Source organism: Physeter macrocephalus, chromosome 21 (genome assembly GCF_002837175.3).
Source record: "Physeter macrocephalus isolate SW-GA chromosome 21, ASM283717v5, whole genome shotgun sequence".
In the NCBI taxonomy this organism is placed as follows: Eukaryota; Metazoa; Chordata; class Mammalia; order Artiodactyla; family Physeteridae; genus Physeter; species Physeter macrocephalus.
In genome coordinates, this window is record NC_041234.1 from 4814120 (window position 1) to 4819761 (window position 5642).

The window sequence follows — 5642 nt, forward strand, 5'->3', positions numbered from 1 at the left end:
GGTGGGGGGAGGGAAGCAGTTGAGGGTAGGAAGAAACTGGAAAACAAAATCCCACTCTGGCTCCAAACTTTCTTGCCCTTTCCCCCTACACTTACCCAACTTCATTCTCTAAGACCTTATTTCTTCTTTATGTGGCTGGAAAATGCTCCTATCATTACACAGTCTTCAACTTATGATTCAGATAAAAACTCTGGTCTTCCCTGTCAGGCTTTGGATGCTGACATTGAAAGCCAAGATCCTTTCCTTCAGAGGTCTAGCTCTTGCAAATCAAAAGCACTTTGGTTTTTAGGCCATTTTCCCTGCTAAAAACTTTAAAGCTTCTATTTTATAATTAAAGGTGAATAGTGACTGTTTGTTCTCAGTTGGTTCTACCATACTTTTGGGGCATGACTGACAATGATTAAATGGGTAAAAGGCAAGCCATAGGACTACTAAGAACTACTGAAAATTACTGGGAACAAAATACAGTAAACTTCATGACAGCTAGACCTATAATTACTTGAATTTGAATTAATGACTGGCACTCATCCTCCTCCCAGCCTTGTTTCTCACCCAGCGATGGCCTAAATTTCTTATTCTCTTTAGAGTGGGGGTAGGTGGATGTTGTTATGGAGGCAAGGGCAAGGACTGGTGAGAATTGGCAGGCTACCCTGACGTGGAGCGTAGGTGCCTGAGTTTCCTGTATTCTTCTGGCCTGTTTCTCAACATTGGTCTAACAAAATCCTTGGAAATGCTGCTATTCTATGTACTCATAAGGACTAGAATCACTCCCAGGAGCTATTTAGTAGACAATGAAATTAGGAGATGCCAAAACATGGCCTGAATCAGGACAGATTTAGATCACACAGCTGAACTCCTGGCAGGCTGGCTACATAGGTTTATACTAAACTTTTCATTAAACCTGCAATAATATGGCTCTTCATTTTACCAGTGGATGTAAGTACTTTATTCACCAATTTGTCACTTTTTTAATGTCAGTTTTTTCCACTTAGTAATGCAAACTCTATGATGGCAGAGACTTTGTACATTTGTAATGCCTAACACATGCCTAGTTCATGGTGGGTGCTCAATCCATATTTATTGAATAAATGAATAAAAATGAATGAATATCGGGCACTACACTGGGGTATGAAGATGAGTGAAGCAGGCTTTCCTGCACTAAGGGAATACACAGACCAGAAAGGGAGACCTATTGGCTAGTAATGATCCTAAATGTTGACATACTGGGACTGAAACCAGCAGGTGGTTGGAGCAATAAGGAGCAGCCTCCTTCTTTAAATGGGGTGTGAATTCTTCAGTTTGCTGTAGCCTACTTCAGTCACCATGTGCCTGCCTGGAGTTTGGGGACATTTGAGTGTGTGACCGCTACTCTTGTAAGACAAGATCTTAGCCTGAAAGGACACACAAGCAGCAGAATTAATCTGGTGCCTGCAAGCAGTGCCCAAGTTGGTGGAGAAAGAGGGCAGACAGGTTGTAATAAGGTCTTACCTTGACACTTAGCTATGACCCGTATGGATTGTAACTAAGGACCAGGTGGCATGATGGATGTCTCTGAGGATCTCATGTGGACAGATGACTTTGAGAAACAGATTGCCAGTCCTTCTGCCGCTGGATCCATTGGCAGGCTGGAAAAGCTGTCATAACTTTGACATAACCTAGGAGAAAAGGGACACCAAATTATCTATGGTTAAATTTTTGATGGGAGGTGGGGATCAAGATAGAAATTAAGTTGAGTTATAAGGAAGAATAAAGTTCCATTTCTTGCATGCCTGAGTTTCTGCTTGGATATTCTTAAACCTGCTACATTTGTATAATGTGTGCACTATAGAAGTAAGGAGAAAAAGCTATATTTTAAGCCATACCCTCATTACAATTGACCATGATTCAGATAACAATTGAAAATAAAGAGCAATCCAATGAACAAAGAATGACACAGTTGGTATTTTTAAAAAAACAAAATTAGAGTCGTTTCATTTTTCTGCTACTTCCATTAATATTTCATTTCATGAAAACTTCCTGTTATGTATCACTTCTTCTTTACCTTAATGGGGTCACTTTTCTTTCTGGAGTTCTTTGGAAAATGTATGAAGTCTAAGAGGTGAACAAATCATTTCCTCTTTCTGGATCTCAATGACCTCTGGTGTAAAATAAAGGAAGTCGATTACACAAGAGATCCTCCAGTTTAATGAACATTACCTGGGGGATCTTGTTAAAATAAAGGCTGATTTAGCAGGTTTGGGGGAACCTGAGACTATGCATTTTAATAAAAAGCTCCCAGGTGATGACAGTGCTGCTGGTCCAGGGACCACACTTTATGTATCAAGGGCCCGTGTTGCAGAAGACACAAATGGGATACCAACAGCATATACTAAAGCTCTTATTATTACCCATCTCCTTCTGCAACACACCTCTCCCCTCCTGGAGTATTTGGGAGAGGGTGTTAGAGGCGTGGGATAAGGAATAATGTCTCTTAAAGTTACTCTTTTTTCTATTGGTTTAGAAAAAATAGAAGCACTTGCATTTTTAAATTATCAGTGGTAAAATTCCCCTGGGCCTCAGGTTCCTTATCTGTAAACCAAGAGTAGGGTGGATGATCTCTCAAAGACACTTTCTATCTCTGTATACATTTTTCACTTAAGCATGAATCAAAATTATTTGATACTTGCAGGTTCACAATGTTCAAAAATATAGAGTATATTCACTGTTTAATCAGAATGTGTGTCCATTGCTGGGAAATTCAAAGAATTCTGTCACCCTTGAGAAGTAAATCACAGTCATCAGAAGCTTCTGTGATTAAGTTTATTAGAGTACAATATAATTTACACCTGCAAACTCTGAACTAACTAAAGTAATGGGATGTCAATGTTCATAAAATACCAGCAAAGGCACTTTTATCGAAACAGCAGTGATATAAATGAGGGCCTGTAAGGTCTGTGTGTCAGAGCAGAGAGTTGTAGAGCTGCTACTGCCAGTGTGAGCTAGACAACTGAATATGGAAAACTAGCCAACCAAGTAAATATTCATATTGCAAGAAATGGTTCAGAAATATCCTCCCTGAAATGGGCCAAGAAAATTCCCCAGCTCCCAGCCCACTGCCATAGTGCAGTAGATTCAGGTATGTCTCTGGGTTTTCTGATTGTACTCTGCTGTACTATGAAGTTAAAAACAAGTAATTCTAGAAATTATTTTTATTGTAGCAACTAAGAACTCAAATAATATATCCTTGTATTGCATTTTTTCCTGTTTCTTTCTATATCAGTTAGGAAAGCTTTTAGCAGCAAGTGACAGAATAGTCACCTAATAATATATAATATCATGAAGACTTATGTTGTTTATTCAACCAGAAGCCCAGAACTAGGTGGGTCAGGGTCAGTTATGCAACTTGTGATATTGTTGAGGACTGGGGTCATCCTTGGATTCATCTACTCTTTATATTCAGTATTCAGGGATGTCTCCTCTCATACTTGCAAGATGGCTGCCTCACCTTTGTATGACACCATCCTAAGCAAGAAACATGAAAATGGTAGAAAAAGAGACTTTCTCTTCATCATCTCTCTTTCAGAGAAAACAACTTTGTTTCCTAGAAGGCCCCAGAAGAGTTCTCTTTATGTGTCATTGATCAGAATGGGTCCATACGTGCAGTCCTAGAACAATTACTGGCAAAGGGGTATGGGAATGCCACAACTGTCTGGAATTAATCACAATTCATTCCTTTGGGCCAGATACTGTCAAATTCTAAATTTCACATGGTTAAAAACATGACTCTTATATAAGCGTAGAGTGAACACATGTCAAAGGTAAGTCCTTAATGAGGGAGCCATCAAAATAGTAAAGCTGGTTCAAAGTTGACTAGGAGAAAGTGATAGATAGGTTTAATATCTTATCTTACAGGACTATAAAACTGTAACCTTAAGGGTTATCTTTTTTACCAGACAGAAATTCCTCACACCTTATTAATGTTCTACAAATTAACATATATCTTTACAGAATCAAGAGTAAGTTATATGTCAAGTAAAGGTACATCTCCCTAGAGAATTAGATACTCTTTGGTTGAGTCTAAGACACTGAAAGTTGGACAGTCATTATTTTACCTTATTTCCAAGTTTGGGATACTATTTCTTAACAGCACGTAGCTAAAGGAATCCAACTGAGGTTTTCTTGGCAAAGGTGAAAGAGGAAATGTTTGTTGGGTAGGCAATTAATAGTGTCTGCCACAAACCTCTTATTTCAAATGACTAAATATCATCAGGTAGTTTAAACATTTTTTTCTAGGATTTGGTCTTAAACATGGACAACAAAGTCAAGCCCTCTCAAACTCTTAGCATTATATCTTCTATTTTCAGTATTATCAAAATACAGATCTTCCTCCACTTACAATGGGGTTTTGTCCCAATAAACCCATTGTGAGTTGAAAATATCCCAAGTTGAAAATATGTTTAATACATCTAACCTACCGAACATCATAGCTTAGCCTAGGCTACCTTAAACAGGTTCAGAACACTTACATTAGCCTACAGTTGGGCAAAATCATCTAACATAGGGCCTATTTTATAATAAAGTGTTGAATATCTTGTGATTTATTGACTATTGTACTGAGAGTGAAAAACAGAATGGCTGCATGGGTACAGAATGGTTGTTAGTGTATCAGTGGTTTATCCTCATGACTGCGTGGCTGATGGGGAGCTGAGGCTGCTGCCATGGCCCAGCATCAGGAGAGAGTATTGTACCACATTCTGGTAGCCTGGGAAAAGATCAGAATTCAAAATCTGAAGTACAGTTTCTACTGACTGCGCATCACTTTTGCACCGTAAAGACGAAAAATTCTAAGTTGAGCCACCGTAAGTCAGGGAACGTCTGTATTGTATTTTAAGTGGTACTTCAGTGTCTCCAAGAGTAATTTTTATTGACATTTCAATCCAGGTTCTAACTTTGGATGGACACGTGGATTTCTTTACTCAGCTATCTTGAAAGTAAAACAGTGTCGCTGATGAAATGATTGTGACAACAGGATGCATTTTCTTGATTTTCTCCAGAGGGTGTTTTCCAGTTGTGATTTGTTTCTTTGAAGATGACCCTTGAATTTTACCTCTAAGAAGAGATTATTTTCTTTTCACAAGCTCATCTATGGGTAACTAAATCCCAATGACACTTAAGTTTCCCAGGGGCCTAGTCTGTGTAGGCTTATTTGTTTTTCTTCAGTTATTATTTGTCCTATTGACTCAGTAAAGCCAGATCTAGAGCTGTATTCCAAAACTACATGCGAATTCCACAGTGAACATTTTTTAACATCTTTATTGGCGTATAATTGCTTTACAATGGTGTCAGTTTCTGCTTTATAACAAAGTGAATCAGTAGTGTATATATGTCCATGCCACGATCTCACTTTGACCCAGTTTACCCATCCCCCTCCCCGTGTCCTCAAGTCCATTCTCTAGTAGGTCTGCGTCTTTATTCCCGTCCTGTCCCTAGGTTCTTCGTGACCATTTTTTTTTTTAGATTCCATATATATGTGTTAGCATACGATATTTGTTTTTCTCTTTCTGACTTACTTCATGCAGTATGACAGACTCTCTAGGTCCATCCACCTCACTACAAATAACTCAATTTCGTTTCTTTTTATGGCTGAGTAATATTCCACTGTA

General features: G+C 38.6%; 1 long non-coding RNA gene across 1 annotated transcript in view; it reads right to left on the reverse strand.

Annotated features, from left to right (window-relative positions):
* Nucleotides 1-1494: 1494 nt before the first annotated feature.
* The window catches only part of LOC114484700 (uncharacterized), a 297446-nt gene continuing 293298 nt past the window's right edge, over nucleotides 1495-5642 (reverse strand). The window contains exon 4 of the long non-coding RNA XR_003677882.1: nucleotides 1495-1655. This is a non-coding gene — a long non-coding RNA (uncharacterized lncRNA). The remainder of the gene's footprint in view (nucleotides 1656-5642) is intronic.